Here is a 22,785-nt window from a genome sequence, read left to right as displayed (position 1 = left end):
AATTCGTGTAAAAGATCTCAACTTCAGAGTCAGCTAGGAAAGCCTACAAAATCATCCATTATACTGCAAAATTAAATGATCACTGTTAAAAATCTTCCTGATTTCTCCACCAAAAGAAATGTGTTAGAATCAGCTATTCTGGCAGTAAGATGTTTGAATGGCTTTGCAACCATCAGAAAGTGTGTGAATACATCTGGGCAAATTGAGTGGCAGGAAGTGGTGACCAAAGAGATTTGCAGAGACCATTATGGGAAAAACTTGTAAAGGACTCAGCATGCACATATCACCCTTCTTCCTCTCTGCACCCCAACCCCCCAAAAGTAGAATTCCTCAGCTTTGAAGGAATGAAAAGCATCAAGTGCAGGAGGATTGTATAGGATAGAGTCCATATAATACATTTTCTATTTCCCTTGTATTCCTACTCGCCCCGCTACCATTCTGAGCCTGGCCTATCAAAGACACCACAGGTATTCAAAGTCTCCTCCCACTGACACAGCCTCAACATCACAAGTGGAGAGAGCAGGGAAGCTTGCATTAATTTCTCTAAGCCACTATTATAGTTTAAGTAAAAGGCAAAGGAAATGAAGGAATCTGTCTGATGTGCAAAGCACGGACAATGATTCTCCTCTAAAACATGTGCATGCAAGTAGGCTATCATTATTGAGGCAACTGCGAGCATAATTAAAAACCTTTCAGCACTCCAGTCATATTTCCTGTCATAAGGACAAGATGACACACTGAGAGCTGATCAGGCTTAACCCTGTTGGCAATGAAAGTAGAGAGAACATTGTATGGATGCTCCCTTGTGCACATATGCATGTATTTGCAAAAATGAGTATCTCTCAACCATTCTTAGAAAATAGTACATTTTATTCAAATCATTTTCATAAGAACAAAACTAAGGGGATGTAGATACCTTTCACTCATGCATTCACAATAAATATTTTTGAAATATTTAATAGAGGGTACATATTGTTGAGGGAATGAATTAATTCTACTCCTAAACTCATGGACTTTAGTGGCCCAATATTTTAGACCAACATGGAAAATCTGTCTCAAACAAAGCTAATGTAATCACAAAACTGTACTGGATTTTATTCTTTTGTTCCTACTCAGGACAAGAAAAATTGATATGAACACTTGAAAAACAAAAAGCAAACCTTATTTGCTTCATGTAGTTTTTGCCTGGGAAAGCTGATGTCTGTTTCTGATGACCTTCCCTCCAAAATAAGTTGGATAAAGGTGTACTCTTTTGAGAAAACCCACTCACCAGAGCTCTGATGCCTAAGCTTATGAGAGGAAAGCTATGTCACAGACAGAAGATGACAGAAGAACGTTAGCAGGGCTACCGCAGAGTTCCAAAGCTGCTTCCTTCCTCTACCAGTCTGGAATCCAGATCCAGTCCAACATGCTTTTGCTTGGAAAGTCTTCTCTTCAAAATATCAAAACAAAACCCAGGAAATCTAATTTTAAAAACAGGTGAACTAATCAAAGGTGGGTTTGTTTATCTACTTCCAAAATAAGAGGCAATAATGATTTTTTCCCAGATTGTGAAAACTGACATACAATTTAATAGGCTGCTTATTTACCTGTTTTGTACTTTACCTAATTATTAATGCCATAATGTGTTAAATCTGGTTGTAATGACCACTACTGTTGTGTAATGTTCACTGAGCATCCTGTATTTTACTAGTTGAAAATAGCATTTAAAAGCACAGTCCCTACCTTAAAGGAGTTTACCTAATCAGGAAGAAAAAATACTGTTTGTTGATTAGACGTGTGATTAGTTATAATGATTCACAGTTTCAATTCTGAGCTCTGTTCTTCTACCCTGGGTAGCCCAGGGCAAATAAAATCTGCCTGTGCCTCAGTTTTCTCATCTGTAAAACAGAACTAAGAATATCAGTCTTCCTTAGCTATTAGGTGAGAATTAATTAATGTTTGGAGTCCTTGGCTGAAAGACTCTCTGGACGTGTAGAGGGCTTTTACACAAACAATGCAGTTGCATCTATACACATTGGAGTATGAGTCAGGTGAGAAGAGACAAATTCCTGTATGCTCTGCATCCTGTCAAGACCAGGACATACATCTGCCTCTTGACGGTATAACACTTTGACTCTGTTCAACAAAAATATTATGTGACCCACATATGTCATGTTAAGTTTCCTAGTAAAAATTTAACAAGTAAAAATAATTTTAAAAACATAGTTGATTTAGCTTCACATACTCAAAATACCATTTTTGTCTGTAATCAGCATAAGCAAGGATTAATGAGTTATTTTATATTTTTTTAAACTAAGTACTTGAAGTTGGGTCTGTATTTTGTGCTCACAGCACACCTCAGTTTGGACTAGCCACATTTCAAGTGCTTGTTAGCCACACGTGGCCAGTGGATCCCAAATCTGAGAGCTCAAGTCTAAGAGCTCCCGCAGCTGCAAGCTATAAATGTCATCCATTGATCATACACCTGTGGTTTCTCTTAGGGGGATAAGTCAGCACAAATACACTCCACTTTCACCCTCTGTGCTGTTGGGCTTCAAAGAGGATGATGCTAGAGAGTCCCTGCTTCTAGCAGTACTCAGGAGATTAGCAAGATGGTAATGAAAGATGTTTCAGAGAAACAAATATATGAATCTTCCTCACATCTCCCATCCTCAAAATGGGGTGTCTTGCATTTGAGGCAAGCTCCCTAGGTTTCCTACCATGACCTCCAGCACACACTTGGCAACTCACAGAGAATACAGAGAATCCCAGCATCACCCCAAGTCTCCTCTTAAGAACATGCGATCAACTTTAAATGATTCCCCAATAAAGCTGATGAGAGTTTGAAGTGCAGTAAACAAAGTCTGTTGGTTTTTTCCATCTCTTTGGAGGGAGACTGTCATTGATGGATTTTTGTTTGACTGGGTGGATAGTTGTTCTTGTCCTTTAAATAGAATTGCATCAAATAACCATTGTTGATTTTAACACTTAAACTTATTTTAGACAAAACTCAAAACTGTAAGGATTTTTCAAATCAATTTGAAGTAGCCAAGCTACAGCATAATCTCACATAATGACTTGTGTAGTGCAAAATGCTCAAGAACAAATATGACCTACATGCCCATGTTGGCCATTTCGCTTTTTCCACTGATCTTTGGGAAACTCTGTCCTTTCTTTGTAATCTCCAAATTTCATACTGAAACCATTCTTTCTGTTTCCATCTAATCCTGTGCCCCAGAATTCTGCCTAGTACCTGCCCTGAGTGCATTCTCTGTGACCCTCTTTACACAAATTGCAACATGATCTTGAATCTTTCCAAGCTGAGTTCAGATCATCAGATGTTCATTGAACATCTACTAAAGGCAAAACGGGGTAGTGCTGTGAATGCCAGCATAAATAGGACAAAGGACCTTCCCTCAAGCTGCTTATATCTGAGGCATGTGGTAGGAAATATGAAAAGAAGAGCCAATCAACAAGAGAAATACAAAGAATCCATTATACAAGGGGGGTTTTAGTCAGCCCAGGCTGCCATAGTAAAGTAGATTGGGTGGCACAAACAACAAAAATGTATTTTCTCACAGCTCTGGCAGATCATCTTACAAAGGCACTAATCCTATCTGACTGTTGCCCCATCCTCATCTAGTGCCCCATGACCTCATCTAACCCTAACTACCTCTCAAGGGCCCTATCTCTAATACCATTACTTTGGGGTTAGGGCTTCAACATATGTATTTCAGGTGAGCATCAACATTCAAACCAAGGGTCTCAGAGTATAGACCTTGCCCAGTTGGGTGGATCAACAGAGATTTTATTACGGAAGCTACACTTGAGATAACCATTAGGGTGCCCTCCCTTCTGGATAGTAACAGAAATCAAGCATCAAGAGCCAAATACATAAAGTAACTTTTGTGTATAAGTGCAGCTATTCTGGTCAATGAGTTTTTTACCCTGGCATTTGGCTCATGTGGCCTTTACCCCTCCTTCCTGAATTCCAGGCCTGCATATCCATGTGCCTTCTGGACATCTGCTTCTCTATGACCCTTGAGTATCTAAAGCTCAACATCTCCAGAACAGAATTCATTACCTTCTCAATTTGTCCTTGTCCTGCCTTCCCCAACTTTTTTATACCAATACCCTCCACATAGTCATTTATGCTACAAATCTCCTCTCTTCTGAAGAATAAAACAATAGAAAGAATCAATGAAAGCAGGAGCTGGTTCTTCAAGAAAATAAACAAAAAAGATAAACCCCTAACCAGACTTATCAAGAAAAAAAGAGTCTGCACACATAAACAGAATCAAAATGAGAAAGGAAAAATTATGACAGACACCACAGAAATACAAGAATTATTAGAGAATACTATGAAAAATTATATGCTAACAAACTGGATAACCTAGAAGAAATGGACAACTTTCTAGAAACATACAGCCTTCCAAGGCTGACCCAGAAAGAAACAGAAAATCTGAACAGACCAATTACTAGCAACTAATTTGAATTGGTAATCAAAAAACTACCTAAGAAGAAAATCCCTGGACCACATGGCTTCACCACTGAATTTTATCAAACATTTGGGGAAGACCTAATACCCATTCTCCTTAAAGTTTTCCAAAAAGTAGAAGAGGAGGGAATACTCCCAAACTCATTCTATGAGGCCAGCATCACCCTAATACCAAAACCAAGCAAAGACATCACAGAAAAAGAAAATTACAGACCAATATCACTGATGAACATAGATGTAAAAATACTCAACAAAATATTAGCAAACCAAATTCAAAAATACATCAAAAAGATCATCCATCATGAACAAGTGGGATTTATTCCAGGGATGCAAGGATGGTACAATATTCAAAAATCCATCAACATCATCCACCACATCAACAAAAAGAAGAACAAAAAATACATGATCATCTCCATAGATGCTGAAAAAGCATTCAACAAAATCAACATCCATTCATGAAAAACTCTCAACAAAATGGGTATAGAGGGCAAGTACCTCAACATAATAAAGGCCATATATGACAAACCCACAGCTAACATCATACTTAACAGTGAGACGCTAAAAGCTTTTCCTTTAAGATTGGGAACAAGACAAGGATGCCCACTCTCCCCACTTTTATTCAACATAGTTCTGGAGGTCCTCACCATGGCAATCAGACAACACAAAGAAATAAAAGGTATCCATATTGGTAAAGAAAAAGTTAAACTGTCACTGTTTGCAGATGACATGATATTGTACATAAAAAACCCTGAAGAATCCACTCCAAAACTACTAGATATAATATCTGAATTCAGCAAAGTTGTAGGATACAAAATTAATACACAGAAATATGTCGCATTCCTATACACTAATGATGAACTAGCAGAAAGAGAAATCAGGAAAACAATTCCATTCACAACTGCATCGAAAAGAATAAAACTCCTAGGAATAAACCTAATGAAGTGAAAAGACCTATACTCTGAAAACTACAAGACACTCATGAGAGAAATTAAAGAAGATAACAATAAATGGAAACACATCCCATGCTCATGGATAGGAAGAATTAATATTGTCAAAATGGCCATCCTACCTAAAGCAATCTACAGATTCAATGCAATCCCTATCAAAATACCAACATCATTCTTCAATGAACTAGAGGAAATATTCTAAAATTCATATGGAACCACAAAAGACCCTGAATAGCCAAAGCAATCCTGAGAAGGAAGAATAGAGCTGGGGGGATTATGCTCCCTGACTTCAAGCTCTACTACAAAGCCACAGTAATCAAGACAATTTGGTACTGGCACAAGAACAGACCCACAGACTAGAGAGCCCAGATATAAACCCAAGCATATATGGTCAATTAATATATGATAAAGGAGCCATGGACATACAATGGTGAAATGACAGCCTCTTCAACAACTAGTGTTGGCAAAACTGGACAGCTACATGCAAGAGAATGAAACTGGATCACTGTCTAACCCCATACATAAAAGTAAACTTGAAATGGATCAAAGACCTAATGTAGATTGAGGGAGCCAAGATGGCAGCGTGAGTAGAGCAGTGGAAATCTCCTCCCAAAAACACATAGATCTATGAAAATATAACAAAGAAAACTCTTCCTAAAATAGAGACCAGAGGACACAGGACAACATCCAGACCACATCCACACCTGCAAGAACCCAGCACCTTGCAAAGGGGGTAAGATACAAGCCCCGGCCCGGCGGGACCGGAGCGCCCCTCCCCCCGGCTCCGGGTGGGTGGAAAGAAAACAGAGCGGTTTTTTTTTGGTGAGTGCTTTTTGGAAGCCTTAAAGGGACAGGGACCCCGGTGCTAGGGAGGCAGGGCAGCAGGACCGGTGAGCGGGTGCCTGGGACTGGCACCTGAGGACAAAGAATATCGCACTTTTTTCCCTTTTTTTTGGTGAGTGCTTTCTGGAAGCCTTAAAGGGACAGGGACCCGGATGCCAGGGAGGCAGGGTGGTGGGGCTGGTGGGCGGGTGCCTGGGACCGGCGCCTGAGGACGGAGAAAATCACGCATTTTTCCCCCTTTTTTTTTTCATGTTGGCGAGTGCTTTTTGGAAGCCTTAAAGGGACAGGGACCCCAATACCAGTGAAACAGGGCAGCAAGACTGGTGAGTGGGTGCCTGAGACCGGCACCTGGGGCCAAAGAAAATGTCGAGTTTTTCCCAATACTAGGGAGTCAGGTCGGCGGAACCGGTGGGCAGGGGCCTGGGGCCAGCACCTGAGGACAAAGAAAATCACGTGTTTTTCCCCTTTTTTTTGGTGAGTGCTTTTTGGAAGCCTTGGTGGGACAGGGACCCCAATACCAGGGAGGCAGGGCAGCAAGACCGGTGGGCGGGTGCCTGGGACTGGCGCCTGAGGACAAAGAAAATCGTGCTTTTCTCCCTTTTTTTTTCTTTTTGGCGAGTGCTTTTTGGAGGCCTTAGGGGGACAGGGACCCCAGTGCCAGGGAGGCAGAGCAACAGGACTGGTGGGCGGGTGCCTGGGACAGGCGCCTGAGGACAAAGAAAATCGCGCATTTTTTCTTTTTTTTTTTTTCTTTTTCTGCTTTCGTTGTTGCTGTTGTTGTTTTGGTTTGGAGAGTGCTTTTTGGAAGTCTTAAAGGGGCAGAATAGGACACTTAGACCAGAGGCAGGGAATCTGGGGATCTTTGGGCACTCTAACCCCCTGGGAAACAGGGAGAACAGAGGCCCCTTACGGAGATAAATAGCCTCCCAGCCGCTCCCCCTCCAACGGGGCTCCACCATTTTGGAGGAGCAGCCCCATCCAGGCCATACCCACAGCAACAGCGGAGATAAACTCCATAGTAAATGGGGAGGTAGCTGAAGCCCTGTCTGTGCACAGCTGACAAGCATAAGCCACTAGAGGTCGCTATTCTCCCAGGAGAGGAAGGCCACAAACCAACAAGAAGGGAAGCTCTTCCAGCAATCACTCGTACCAGCTCTGCAAACTATCTCTATCACCATGTAAAGGCAAAACTACAGGCAGACAAAGATCACAGAGACAACACCTGTGAAGGAGACAGACCTAACCAGTCCTACTGAAAAAGAATTCAAAATAAAAATCATGAACATGCTGACAGAGATGCAGAGAAAAATGCAAGAGCAATGGGATGAGATGCAGAGAAAAATGCAAGAGCAATGGGATGAAGTCCAGAGGGAGATCACAGATGTCAGGAAGGAGATCACAGAAGTGAAACAATCCCTGGAAGGATTTATAAGCAGAATGGATAAGATGCAAGAGGCCATTGAAGGAATAGAAACCAGAGAACAGAAACGTATAGAAGCTGACATAGAGAAAGATAAAAGGATCTCCAGGAATGAAACAACACTAAGAGAACTATGTGACCAATCCAAAAGGAATAATATTCGTATTATAGGGGTACCAGAAGAAGAAGAAAGAGGAAAAGGGATAGAAAGTCTCTTTGAAGAAATAATTGTTGAAAACTTCCCCAAACTGGGAGAGGAAATGATTGAACAGACGACGGAATTACACAGAACCCCCAACAGAAAGGATCCAAGGAGGACAACACCAAGACACATAATAATTAAAATGCCAAGGATCAAGGACAAGGAAAGAGTTTTAAAGGCAGCTAGAGAGAAAAAGGTCACCTATAAAGGAAAACTCATCAGGCTAACATCAGACTTCTCGACAGAAACCCTACAGGACAGAAGAGAATGGCATGATATATTTAATGCAATGAAACAGAAGGGCCTTGAACCAAGGATACTGTATCCAGCACGACTATCATTTAAATACGATGGTGGGATTAAACTATTCCCAGACAAGCAAAAGCTAAGGGAATTTGATCCCCACAAACCACCTCTACAGGGCACCCTACAGGGACTGCTCGACATGGGTGCACTCCTAAAAAGAGCACAGAACAAAACACACAACATATGAAGAATGGAGGAGGAGGAATAAGAAGGGAGAGAAGAAAAGAATCTCCAGACAGTGTATATAACAGCTCAATAAGCGAGCTAAGTTAGGCAGTAAGATACTAAAGAAGCTAACCTTGAACCTTTGGTAACCATGAATCTAAAGCCTGCAATGGCAATAAGTACATATCTCTCAATAGTCACCCTAAATGTAAATGGACTTAATGCACCAATCAAAAGACACAGAGTAATAGAATGGATAAAAAAGCAAGACCCATCTATATGCTGCTTACAAGAAACTCACCTCAAACCCAAAGACAAACACAGACTAAAGGTCAAGGGATGGAAAAACATATTTCAGGCAAACAACAGTTAGAAGAAAGCAGGGGTTGCAGTACTAATATCAGACAAAACAGACTTCAAAACAAAGAAAGTAACAAGAGATAAAGAAGGACACTACATAATGATAAAGGGCTCAGTCCAACAAGAGGATATAACCATTCTAAATTTATATGCACCCAACACAGGAGCACCAGCATTTGTGAAACAAATACTAACAGAACTAAAGAGGGAAATAGACTGCAATGCATTCATCTTAGGAGACTTCAACACACCACTCACCCCAAAGGATAGATCCACCGGGCAGAAAAGAAGGACACACAGGCATTGAACAACACACTAGAACAGATGGACCTAACAGACATCTATAGAACTCTACATCCAAAAGCAACAGGATATACATTCTTCTCAAGTGCACATGGAACATTCTCCAGAATAGACCACATACCAGCCCACAAAAAGAGCCTCAGTAAATTCCAAAATATTGAAATTGTACCAACCAATTTTTCAGACCAAAAAGGTATAAAAGTAAAAATAAATTCTACAAAGAAAATAAAAAGGCTCACAAACACATGGAGGCTTAACAACATGCTTCTAAATAATCAATGGATCGATGAACAAATCAAAATAGAGATCAAGGAATATATAGAAATAAATGACAACAAGAACACAAAGCTACAACTTCTGTGGGATGCAGCGAAAGCAGTCTTAAGAGGAAAGTACATAGCGATCCAGGCACACCTGAAGAAGGAAAAACAATCCCAAATGAATAGTCTAACATCACAACTATCGAAACTGGGAAAAGAAGAACAAATGAGGCCTAAAGTCAGCAGAAGGAGGGACATAATAAGATCAGAGAAGAAATAAACAAAATTGAGAAGAATAAAACAATAGCAAAAATCAACGAAACCAAGAGCTGGTTCTTCGAGAATATAAACAAAATAGATAAGCCTCTAGCCAAACTTATTAAGATAAAAAGAGTATAAACACAAATCAACATAATCAGAAATGAGAATGGAAAAATCACGACAGACCCACAGAAATACAAAGAATTATTAAAGACTACTATGAAAACCTATATGTCAACAAGCTGGAAAACCTAGAAGAAATGGACAACTTTCTAGAAAAATACAACCTTCCAAGACTGACCAAGGAAGAAACACAAAAGTTAAACAAACCAATTACGAGCGAAGAAATTGAAACAGTAATCGAAAAACTACCCAAGAACAAAACCCCAGGGCCAGACGGATTTACCTTGGAATTTTATCAGACACACAGAGAAGACATAATACCCATTCTCCTTAAAGTGTTCCAAAAAATAGAAGAGGAGGGAACACTCCCAAACTCATTCTATGAAGCCAACATCACCCTAATACCAAAACCAGGCAAAGACCCCACCAAAAAAGAAAATTACAGACCAATATCCCTGATGAATGTAGATGCAAAAATACTCAATAAAATATTAGCAAACAGAATTCAACAGTATATCAAAAGGTTCATACACCATGACCAAGTGGGATTCATCCCAGGGATGCAAGGATGGTACAACATTCGAAAATCCATCAACATCATCCACCACATCAACAAACAGAAAGACAAAAACCACATGATCATCTCCATAGATGCTGAAAAAGCATTTGACAAAATTCAACATCCATTCATGATAAAAACTCTCAGCAAAATGGGAATAGAGGGCAAGTACCTCAACATAATAAAGGCCATATATGATAAACCCACAGCCAGCATTATACTGAACAGCGAGAAGCTGAAAGCATTTCCTCTGAGATCGGGAACCAGACAGGGATGCCCACTCTCCCCACTGTTATTTAACATAGTACTGGAGGTCCTAGCCACGGCAATCAGACAAAACAAAGAAATACAAGGAATCCAGATTGGTAAAGAAGAAGTTAAACTGTCACTATTTGCAGATGATATGATACTGCACATAAAAAACCGTAAAGACTCCACTCCAAAACTACTAGAACTGATATCGGAATACAGCAAAGTTGCAGGATACAAAATTAACACACAGAAATCTGTGGCTTTCCTATATACTAACAATGAATCAATAGAAAGAGAAATCAGGAAAACAATTCCATTCACCATTGCATCAAAAAGAATAAAATACCTAGGAATAAACCTAACCAAAGAAGTGAAAGACTTATACTCTGAAAACTACAAGTCACTCTTAAGAGAAATTAAAGGGGACACCAACAAATGGAAACTCATCCCATGCTCATGGCTAGGAAGAATTAATATCGTCAAAATGGCCATCCTGCCCAAAGCAATATACAGATTTGATGCAATCCCTCTCAAATTACCAGCAACATTCTTCAATGAATTGGAACAAATAATTCAAAAATTCATATGGAAACACCAAAGACCCCGAATAGCCAAAGCAATCCTGAAAAAGAAGAATACAGTAGGGGGGATCTCATTCCCCAATTTCAAGCTCTACTACAAAGCCATAGTAATCAAGACAATTTGGTACTGGCACAAGAACAGAGCCACAGACCAGTGGAACAGATTAGAGACTCCAGAAATTAACCCAAACATATATGGTCAATTAATATTTGATAAAGGAGCCATGGACATACAATGGCAAAATGACAGTCTCTTCAACAGATGGTGCTGGCAAAACTGGACAGCTACATGTAGGAGAATGAAACTGGACCATTGTCTAACCCCATATACAAAGGTAAACTCAAAATGGATCAAAGACCTGAATGTAAGTCATGAAACAATTAAACTCTTGGAAAAAAACATAGGTAAAAACCTCTTAGACATAAACATGAGTGACCTCTTCTTGAACATATCTCCCTGGGCAAGGAAAACAACAGCAAAAATGAGCAAGTGGGACTACATTAAGCTGAAAAGCTTCTGTACAGCGAAAGACACCATCAATAGAACAAAAAGGAACCCTACAGTACGGGAGAATATATTTGAAAATGACAGATCCGATAAAAGCTTGACGTCCAGAATATATAAAGAGCTCACACGCCTCAACAAACAAAAAACAAATAACCCAATTAAAAAATGGGCAGAGGAACTGAACAGACAGTTCTCTAAAAAAGAAATACAGATGGCCAACAGACACATGAAAAGATGCTCCACATTGCTAATTATCAGAGAAATGCAAATTAAAACTACAATGAGGTATCACCTCACACCAGTAAGGATAGCTGCCATCCAAAAGACAAACAACAACAAATGTTGGTGAGGCTGTGGAGAAAGGGGAACCCTCCTACACTGCTGGTGGGAATGTAAATTAGTTCAACCATTGTGGAAAGCAGTATGGAGGTTCATCAAAATGCTCAAAACAGACCTACCATTTGACCCAGGAATTCCACTCCTAGGAATTTACCCTAAGAACGCAGCAATCAAGTTTGAGAAAGACAGATGCACCCCTATGTTTATCGCAGCACTATTTACAATAGCCAAGAATTGGAAGCCACCTAAATGTCCATTGGTAGATGAATGGATAAAGAAGATGTGGTACATATACATGATGGAATACTTCTCAGCCATAAGAAATGGAAAAATCCAACCATTTGCAGCAACATGGATGGAGCTGGAGAGTATTATGCTCAGTGAAATAAGCCAAGTGGAGAAAGAGAAATACCAAATGATTTCACTCATCTGAGGAGTATAAGAACTGAAGGAACAAAACAGCAGCGGAATTACAGAACCCAAAAATGGACTAACAGGTACCAAAGGGAAAGGAACTGGGGAGGATGGGTGGGCAGGAAGGGATAAGGGAGGGGAAGAAGAAGGGGGTATTAAGATTAGCATGCATGGGGGGAGGGAGAAAGGGGAGAGAGGGCTGTACAACACAGAGAGGACAAGTAGTTATTCTACAACATTTTGCTAAGCTGATGGACAGTAACTGTAATGTGGTTTTTAGGGGGGACCTGATATAGGGGAGAGCATAGTAAACATAGTATTCTTCATGTAAGTGTAGATTAAAGATTAAAAAAAAAAAGAAAGAAAGAAAGAAAAGGGGGATTACTCCTTGATAGGATAAAACTGTTGGTAAATCAAAGATAACACATGCTTTAAATATCCTTAATGTTGATCACTTAAAGGGTGTCAGATGATCAGCTATGGAGGTACTCTTTTCTGATAATATTCCTTTCTCTTAATAAAAAAAAAAAAAAGCAGTTCCTGTGTGCTGACCTCCAATGAGTTCTACACAGTGGTATAGAGGGCATGTCAAAGTGTGGGCAAAGGGTCTGTTTGTTTCTATGCAGAAGATTAAGGCCTAGCTTGGCTACCCAGAAAATGAACTAAGATACGATATGAGGAGGAGCTTCCGGCATCAGCACTCTCTGGAGGACTTGTGCCAGAGGATGATCATCAAAAGGCCTCCACAGGGATCCGGACGATGCTGCGGTTGTGGCTGCATCCACCCCACCATTTCCTGGACTTGCCATTGGAATGAAGAGGGAGATGTCTAGGCTGGCATGTGCATACAGTGAGACAACGAATTTGACCGGATCTGTACTGTTGGAACTCAACCAGGAGTTGGGAGGGGTGCAAGTTGTAGCACTCCAAAATCTTATCACTATAGACTATAGACAGTTAAAAGAACATATGGGATGTGAACAGATCCCAGAAATGGGTTGCTTTAATTTGTCTGATTTCTCTCAGACTGTTCAAGTACAGTTGGACAATATCCATCATATCATAGACAAATTTTCACAAATGCCTAGGGTACCTAAATGGTTTTCTTGGCTTCACTGGAGATGGATGGTAATTATAGATTTGCTTTGTTTATGCCACCGTATTCCTATTATGTTAATATGTGAGCACAAGTTAGTTAGTAGTTTAAAACCTATACATGCTTAAGGTACTCTACAAGAAGATATGTCAAAGAAATAATCAATCCTCCCATGTTTTCTTCTATATGCTACCTCTATAGCTTTTCTTCTTCCTTCCTAATTACAACCCTTAAATAGAATTCGTGCCTCATATCAAATTTACCGAGTATCATAATTCCTCCAGGTGGTAAACATACCTTGAGACAAGTGCTGGGCATAGAAGCCACAGGGCATAAATCTGCAAAGAAGTAAAAAGCTAACCTTTTCAAACAATATGGCTTCTCTCTCACTTACCAACTTTACATTTCCCTGTATGGCCCCCGGAAGATGACTGGTTAGCCAGAGATGGGTAAGATTCCTCAAGGGAGGAACAACCTAAGATAGGCACAGTCGCAGGTGAGAAATTGGGGATCAACAGAGATGAGGCTCAGAACCTCACCCCCCCCTATTTTGAGAGAAATCTTCTACATCCGTGGATGTTTTGCTGCCTTTGTCTAGCTTGGATTAATACTTAGTCCATAAGCACACACCTGATCATCTACATTTGCCCTCTTACAGCACTAAACTATGTTTTCTACCTTTATCTTGCATCTACCTACCACTTCAGCATTTTATTAAAAATAAAAATAATAATAATAATAAAGGGAGAAATGTGGGATCCACATATAAATCAAGTTTAAAAATCAAACGAATATTCATATTTGACCTGATTGTTTATAGTTCATAATGCGTGATCAAAACTGAAAGTTTCTGTGATGAATGCCCTTGTACTGTTCACCATGTAAGAATTTATTCACTATGTAAGAATTCGTTCACCATGTAAGAACTTGTTCGTTACGCTTCAGAAGATTGGAGACTGATGAGAATTAGGCTTGAGATGGATTAATGATCGTGCATTGAGCATTGACCCCCCCATACAGAATTTTATTGTTGTTAACAACCATTTGATCAATAAATATGAGAGATGCCCTCTCAAAATAAATAAATAAATAAATAGATAGATAGATAAAAATAGATATTGATATGAAGAAGAAAAAAAAAAAAGACCTAATATAAGTCATGAAACCATAAAACCCTTAGAAGACAACATAGGCAAAAATCTCCTGAATAGAAACATGAGCAACTTTTGTCTGAATGCATGTCCTTAAGCAAGGGAAACAAAAGCAAAAATGAACAAATGGGACTACATCAAACTAAAAGGCATCTGTACAGCAAAGGACACCACCAACAGAACAAAAAGGCATCCTACAGTATGGGAGACTGTATTTGTAAATGACATATCTGGCAACGGGTTAACATCCAAAATATATAAAGAAGTCACATGCCTCAACACCCAAAAGTAAATAGCCCAATTAAAAAATGGGTAGAGGATATGAACAGACAATTCTCCAAAGAAGAAATTCAGATGGCCAACAGGCACATGAAAAGATGCTCCACATCACTAATTATCAGGGAAATGCAAATAAAAACCACAATGAGATATCACCTCACACCAGTTAGGATGGCCAGTATCAAAAAGACTAAGAACAGCAAATGTTGGCAAGTATGCAGAGAAAGGGGAACCCTCCTACACTACTGGTGGGAATGTAAGCTAGTTCAACCATAGTGGAAAGCAATATGGAGGTTCCTCAAAAAACTAAAAATAGAAATACCATTTGACCCAGGAATCCCACTCCTAGGAATTTACCCAAAGAATATAATTTCTCAGATTCAAAATGACATATGCACCCCTATGTTTATTGCAGCACTCTTTACATTAGCCAAGATATGGAAGCAACCTAAGTGTCCATCAGTAGATGAATGGATAAAGAAGATGTGGTATATGTACACAATAGAATACTATTCAGCCATAACAAAGAAACAAATCCTACCATTTGCAGCAACATGGATGGAGCTGGAGGACATTATGCTCAGTGAAATAAGCCAGGCAGAGAAAGACAAGTGTCAAATGATTTCCCTTATTTGTGGAGTATAACAACAAAGCAAAACTGAAGAAACAAAACAGCAACAGACTCACAGAACCCAAGAAGGGACTAGCGGTTGCCACGGGGGATGGGTTTGGGAGGGCAGATGGGGAGGGAGGGAGAAGGGGATTCAGAGGTATTATGTTTGGCACACATGGTATGGGGGGGATCATAGGGAAGACAGTGTAGCACAGAGAAGGCAAATAGCGACTCTGTGGCATCTTACTATACTGTTGGGCAGTGACTGCAATGGGGTATGGGGGGGACACAATAACATGGGTGAATGTAGTAACCACATTGTTTTTTCATGTGAAACCTTCATAAGAGTGTATATCAATAATACCTTAATAAAAAAAAGGAAAAGAAATCTCCTCCCTTTCTTATCTCTCAATCTAATCAACTAAAGGTCCTGACAATACCACTCCTTATCTTTCTCATTCCCATCCCCTCCTCAAAATTTCTACTGCCAATACAAATGATGGCTCAGACTATCATCATCTTTCTTTTGAACCACTGAAAGATAATAATCATTATGTTTTAATAATAATAGGTATGTATTGGGAGCTTTCTATATAGCAGGCTCTGCTGTGAGCACTTTATAGGTATTATTTACTTAATCTTTACAGCTATTATGATTTGCTTTTTACAGAAGAGGAAACCAGGTCAACAAAAGGTAAAGGAACTTGCCCAAACAGACAGCTGCCAAGTGGCGGAAGCAGGAACCCAGACTGCCTCCCAGCAGCCTGAATCCAGAACTTGCTCTCATCAAGACCCAAAGATGTTTTGCTTTCACAAAGTGGACTCTCTTCTTCCAGAGGACTTACTTCCAAATCTTCCTCCATCCCATTGCCATAATGATCTGTCTAAAATGCGAATCTGATGTTCTCATTTCCTGGCTTTGACTCCTTCAATGGCTTGCCTTTCCTACAGGATAAAACTCCATGGGACCTAGGGCCACAAAGCCCTCCAGGGTGTGGTTCTGCTTTTCTCTCCAGCTTTGTCCACTTTTGCTTCCCAACCTGATTCTTTTTACTCTGGCTTTTCTAAATACTACTGTTCTTAGAACATGCCATTTCATTCCATGCCTCCAAGACCACACACATGCCGTTGCCTCCTCACAGACTATCTTTCTTCATCAATTCATCACGTTCCTTTCCACTCAAACTCCTATGCATTTTTCAGACCCCTTAAGGAAGAAAATGAGTTAGTTAAAAATAGGTTGCTGAGAATGAATTCCTGAGTGATTACTTCGTCAAATGGCCAATTTACCAAATTTATCACAAACTTTAAAATTTTTAAACTACTTAGAAATATACAGCAATTCATCTTGTATGGGACAGTTTCTACACTTTTTTTGAAGATTTCTGTGAGGTTATAGTTGCCTGGGTTTTTCCTCCTTTCTCTCTGTGGCTTCTGTACCCATGTGCACACTTGACTGATACACTTATGACTCCATATGCAGTTTCGCATTCCTGAGATCCCTAGGAGACTGTGAGCTCCGTAAGGATCTGGCTATGTATTTTTACCTCTTGTCCCTATAACCAATGGAATGTGGAATATGATAAAGCTTCAATAAATACCATTAAGCTGAATCTTAACTAGTCAATAAATGAGCATTTTTATGTACTTCTCCCTTTCATCCCTAAGGAACAGATCAATTATTAAGCAAAACAAAATATATATTCTAGAAACTTAGAAGTCATAGATTATGCATATTCAGGCCAGCTCCTAACATTTTTGGGGCCCACCTTAAGTATAAACGGAGGACCACATATCTACCATAAGCAAAATATTTTTTATTGAAATATAATTGATATATAGTCTTATATTAGTTTCAACTATACAACACAGTGGTTCAACAGTTACCCACATTATTAAATCCTCATCCCAACTAGAGCAGGTACTATCTGTCAACATAGAAAAATGTTATAGAATTATTGGCTATATTCTCCATGGTGTGCTACCATCCCCATGATTGAGAATTTTGTGTCCCTTTATTCCCCCTCCACCTCTCCACCTACTTGTTCCAAGCCCTCCTCCATGGTAACCACCAGCTACTTCTCAGTGTCTCTGAGTCTACTGCTATTTTATTAATTTTGTTTTGTTTTGTTTTTAGATTACACAAATAAGGAAATCACATGGTATTTGTATTTCTTTACCTGGATTATTTCACTTAGTATAATACCCTCTAGGTCTATCCATGTTGTCACAAATGTCAGGAGTTCTTTCTTTTTTATGGCTGAGTAATAGACCATTGTGTATATACCACATCTTCTTTATCCATTCATCCATTGGTGGACACTCTGGTTGCTTCCATACCTTGGTTATTTTAAGTAATGCAGCAATAAACATAGGGGTGCATATATGCAAAATATTTTGAAGATATAAAAGCAATCTAACAAACTATTTATTAAATATATTTTACCTTTTGCCTTGAAAAATACAGCTTCAAAAGTATTTGGAAAGCAGGATTGAATTTGGGATTCTCATTGGTAGTATGGGGATATCCAACCCCAGATCCTGGCTCTGGGTCCCTGGCCGCTGGCCTTTAATCCATACCTCTTTGTTCCCCCAGCTCAGTTCCATACTGTGAAGTGCTACACATACACACACACTCACACTCACATGGACATCTGGACACCTGAGACAGCTGTCCCTTGGCTACCTTTTGATGCCCAGTGGTACAGCCCCTTTCCTCAAGAGGCTAGGCCCTGGAGTGACTGAGGTCTTTGGGGCAAGGAAACTCTGGTCCCATGTAACTAGAACCCTTTGACTCACAGCCATTAAATACAGTGTTGGAAGTAGAAAGTTATCCATGGTTTTAAGACATCTGTGTGATAATCTATTTTTGTAAAAAATGGTACACATGAATAAAAGTACATAGAAAAAAATCTAAAGAGGTATACATTCAATTTCTTGTAGTTGTTATTACCTCCAGGTGGTGGGATCAGGTGTGATATTTTCCTTTTTGCTTACCTATATTTTATATGTTTCCACTATGAACATGTATTACATATGTTATTTTTAAATAAAACAAAATCAAAAACATTTTTTAAAATGTACTTTCACTGGGATAATTTCTACACTATTTAAGTGAAACATGATATTTGTTAAAACCTCAGAAAGTTAGTACTTCCTATCCAGAAATAGTAGAGGATTTATAAAATACACCAGAGAACTCACTGGCTAGTGAGGAATATGCATGAAACTATTTAGACCTCCATATTACAGACATGTGCTCATAAGGTTATGAATATATACATTTATACTGAGTCATATAAAAATACTCAGAGTATACAGTGCATATGTGTTCATCCCGGTGCCAGAATTCTGTGGACAGAGAAGTGCTCTGTTCCCCTTAGAGCCTGTCACTAGTTCATTGTCCGAACGTGGGCAAACTGCTGCGGACTCCAAACAGTGGAGGCAGGCTGTACAACTTAGTCATTAGCAAGATGTTTGCAAGGCCTCACAGAACAACCATCTAGCTAACTGATCTTACTGCACTAACATGGAAGGGAAAGATATTATTTGTTAATATTCTAGGTAATTTTAAGGATTATTTGGGTGGGTGTCTGGGTACACACACCATACCCCACATACATATGCAAATTTCAAATGGAGCCCGGATGCTTATATGCATGGCATTTCAATAACCTTAGATATTGTTGGTTTTTTCCCTCTGAGAGTAACCTTGTACTTAAAGATGGAATCAGCATAATCATCATATAAATTTCAATCTCAGTAATAATAAATTGACCCAAATATTCCCTCAGTATTCAAACTATAAATTAATTCTAAACTAAGCTTTTCTGAACCCATTTTTAAGAGTTAGTTTTAAATTAGCATTTCTTGCTATTTGTAATGAATAAGTGTTACATATAAACAAGAATGTGACAACATTTCTATTTTCAGGGGATTCTATCTAGATCATAATATTCACTCCAGGATAAATGTCTGGGAAAAAGAGTTCATTCCCACAAGAACTGGTTATTTTCTCTATATTTTGAAAAACTGATCTTGTTCCAAAATAAGTATCATACATTCAGAAGGTTTATGCATTCTGCTATCAATTTAGTTTCTCACAATATTCAAATGTAAATATAATTGCCTTCATGAGTTACCCAGATAACAAATGAGAAATCAAAGACACATTCCATAGTGAAAGAGAATTAAAAACGTTGAACACATCTCATAACATCTCACATTCACACTCAAAATCTTATATTTATTCATTATATTGTCTAGGCAATTCTCTACTGATTGGAAGGATGAACCCAAGGCTGGGCATCTGGACATTAGAACACCTATATCCTTGGAGCTGATAGTAAATTTGGTTGCATTTACAAGGTAGCCTCAGAAACTTACACCTAACCTACAGCAGAATGGGCTTGCCTTAGAAACTCACCACTGTTTATCATATTGTTACCATAAGAAAATACATTCCAAAACATAGCTCAGAAAGTCATTTAACCACCTTCCCTCTGCACTTTTGCATGCAAGAAGAAAGAAACCAGTGCCTGGATAAATGCTTCTGTCACTCCAGGGTTAAGGGTGGTCTGCCTCTCTCTATTTGCTGATTTATTTTGTTGTTTTGTTTTGTTGGTTAATTAACTTTGTGTTTTTTTCCTTCTAATTATAAAAGAAATATATGTTGCTATAAAAATAAGCAATTTTTATAGAAATTAAGAAGTAAACATCTCCCATGATCCTATTCTTCAGCTATAGCCACTGCTAACAGTCTGGTACATAGTCTTCTTAGGCTTTTATGTATTTGTTTATGAGTATTGCTAGCTTGCATATTAAAAATTCTATCGTATCATGCATAGTGTTCTGCCAGTAAGTACATAAAAAGATATTCAACATCATTAGCCAATAGGGAATCACAATCACAGTGAAATACCACTTCAAACCCACAGGAATGGCTATTATCAAAAAGTCAGATTATAATAAGTAAGAGGAAGAATACAGAGAAATTAGAACCCTTACACACTGCTGGTAGGAAGGTCAAGGGTACATCCACTGTGGAAAATAGTCTGGTAGTTCCTCAAGAGGTTGATATAGAGTTGTCATATGACTCAGAAATTCCACCGCTAAATTACACCTAAGAGAAATGAAAACATATGTCCACACAAAACTTGTACACCAAATGTTAGAAGCATTATTCATAATAGTCAAAAGGTAGAAGCAACCCAAAAGTCCATCAACTGATAAATGGATAAGTAAAACATGGCATACCATATAGTGGAACATTATTTGGTAATAAAAAGAAATGAAGTACTGATATATGCTGCAACATGAATAGCAATTGAAAACATTATATACTGAAAATGTTGAGAAGCAAATCACAAAAGGCTGCCTATTATATGCTTCCATTTATATGAAATGTCCAGGATAGGCAAATTCATACAGAAAGACAATAGAGATTAGCGGTTGATTACCAGGGCCTGGGATGAAGAAGAATGAGGAGTAAAAGATAATGCACACAGGGTTTCTTTTTAGGATGGTGAAAATGATCTAAAATTAGATAGCAGTAATTCACAACTCTGTGAATACACTAAAGACCAATGAATTGTGCACTTTAAAAGAGTGAATTTTATGCTATTTGAATCACCTATCAATAAAGTGTTATTAAAATATATATATTAGCTGTGTGACCTTAGGTTATTTAATATTTCTGGGTCTTAATTTCTTATCTCTATAGGGTTCTGTGTTTATTAATATATAGGGTTTATTAATATATATGTTTAATAAAATTGATATATAATCAGTATTATATACACAATCACTGATAATATACATAATATATACATGTAATTACTGATATATATACACATAATCACTATTTTAAATGGTTATATATATTTCACTACATATATGTGTGTGTATATATATATATATATATATATATATATATATATATATGTTTCACTTAACACTATGCCAGGCACAGAGCAGGCCCTCTGATAATGATAGTTATTACGTAAAATTCTGTTACAGCAAACCTCCTTTTCATTTTTTTAAGTCTATTTTCAATGTTAAATAGCTAACCATTCTCCTCCACGTAATTTCATCTTATATTTGAAAATCATAATTACTAAGCTACTCCTCAGTTCACTTCTTTCCTTGATGAATAAACCCGGATTAATAATACGTACCTGACCGATGATTTTACATTTATCTGCTTGATTTCTCTAATTTGTGTCTTGTACTTAACCATTCCAGGAAAGCAGGGCCCATGCCTGATTTGTTCAACCCCTAAATCACCAGTGCTAGCCCAGAGCCAGACACATAGTTAGAGCTCAAGAAGTAATTGTTTAATGAATGAATGAATGGATAGACATGATGTCTGCTCAGTGAGTGGCTTTCCTGTAAATGGGTGGTTCTCAGTGAGGGAAGGGGTGTGGAGAGAAGGCAGGTTGTCATACAGGATACAGGTTATCATAACCTGAATCACCTGGGGAGATTTTTTTCAAGGTGCCTGATACCATACCAGAGTCCACTTCACCCAAATACACCTCATACAACCAGTCACTGATGACAGAAATTTCTTTAATAGGATACAACCTTTCATCATAATTTTTCACACCCCAGATAAAGTTAAGGTACAAATATCTTCAGCCAGTGTGATATGATAGAAACACTATTGACTAGACCAGGAGTCAACAAAGTTGGCCTCAGACCTGCCTTGATTTTAGATATGGATTTTAGATTTTAGGACAGGAAGGGAAGAGGGATAAGTACACAGGCTGCGGAGTGCCCAAAGGAGGTGTGGAGAAGAGGAGAACAAGCAGAGACTTGCAGAAACAGCATAAGGTGTTTAAGCATTCACCTTCATAATTTTGCTGGATTCAAGCCTACCTTCTCTGGGCCCATCTGCTTCCTGCTCTCAAGATAGAAAGGTCATAAGCCATACTGCCTGGTTTGGACCTACCTTGACATTCAAAATGTGACCACAGCCCACGGAGTGACCTTTCTACATATGAATTAGTAGGATAGTTTGCTATCTACTGTGTGCTGCCTTCATTCTTATTTCCCAGAGTGTTAATTTTTTTAAGAGAACTCTAATTGCTAACTCGCATTCATCTTTGATCCAGTCTTATTTCCACGATCCTCCTATTCAAATTCTATATTTAACTTTTAAGCTATAAAATACAATACATATAGTACACAGAATATAAATGTACAGTGTAATGAATTCTAAAGTCAAAATGAACATCTATGTAACTTATATGCAGGTTTTATTATACATTACATCCATATATATTATATATATATATATAATACTATGTTAATTTTATTGTA

At 38.6% G+C, this 22,785-nt stretch overlaps 1 long non-coding RNA gene across 1 annotated transcript in view; it reads right to left on the bottom strand.

Annotated features, from left to right (window-relative positions):
• LOC140848216 (uncharacterized) overlaps positions 1-20,571 on the bottom strand; it is a 57,592-nt gene extending 37,021 nt beyond the window's left edge. Inside the window, exon 1 of the long non-coding RNA XR_012128775.1 lies at positions 20,470-20,571. This is a non-coding gene — a long non-coding RNA (uncharacterized lncRNA). The remainder of the gene's footprint in view (positions 1-20,469) is intronic.
• Positions 20,572-22,785: the final 2,214 nt, after the last annotated feature.

The sequence above is a fragment of the Manis javanica genome, chromosome 3, assembly GCF_040802235.1.
Source record: "Manis javanica isolate MJ-LG chromosome 3, MJ_LKY, whole genome shotgun sequence".
Classification (NCBI taxonomy): domain Eukaryota; kingdom Metazoa; phylum Chordata; class Mammalia; order Pholidota; family Manidae; genus Manis; species Manis javanica.
Note: the sequence above shows the minus strand (reverse complement) of the source record. Positions and strands in the feature narration are given on the sequence as shown.